The 603-nt window shown below is 49.8% G+C and overlaps 1 protein-coding gene across 10 annotated transcripts in view; it reads right to left on the bottom strand.

Annotated features, from left to right (window-relative positions):
* Window positions 1-603, bottom strand: part of SHANK2 (SH3 and multiple ankyrin repeat domains 2) — an 810,144-nt gene that overhangs the window by 214,913 nt on the left and 594,628 nt on the right. The gene's annotated exons all lie outside the window — the stretch shown is intronic.

Raw genomic sequence — 603 nt, 5'->3', positions numbered from 1 at the left:
TTTCACTCCCTTGTCCAAGTCACTGATGAAGACATTAAAGAGTATCGGTCCAAGGACCAAGCCCTGCGGGACCCCACTGCCCACACCCTTCCAGGTCGAAACCGACCAATCTACCACGACTCTCTGGGTCCGACCCTCCAGCCAATTTGCCACCCACTGGACTGTGTAGTCATCCAAGTTTTAAACCACATACTTCAAGGGTACTTGAAATGGGACAATGGATGTATACATCTGTAGGACTGCAGGACAAAAGACTTTCTCGAGAAAAACATGACAACTGTTTACAGGCTTTGTCTATCTCGATGAGACTTCAGAGACTTCTGTCCAAGTTTGCAGATGACACAAAGCTATGGGGAGAAGTGGACACGCCGGAGGGCAGGGAACAGCTGCAAGCAGATCTGGACAGGTTGGACAAGTGGGCAGAAAACAACAGAATGCAGTTCAACAAGGAGAAATGCAAAGTACTGCACCTAGGGAGGAAAAATGTCCAGCACACCTACAGCCTAGGGAATGACCTGCTGGGTGACACGGAAGTGGAAAGGCATCTTGGAGTCCTAGTGGACTCCAAGATGAACATGAGTCGGCAGCGTGACGAAGCCATCA

This window comes from Alligator sinensis, unplaced genomic scaffold (genome assembly GCF_000455745.1).
Source record: "Alligator sinensis unplaced genomic scaffold, ASM45574v1 scaffold442_1, whole genome shotgun sequence".
Taxonomy (NCBI): Eukaryota; Metazoa; Chordata; order Crocodylia; family Alligatoridae; genus Alligator; species Alligator sinensis.
The sequence above is the reverse complement of the archived record's forward strand: the minus strand, read 5'-3'. Positions and strand labels throughout refer to the sequence as shown.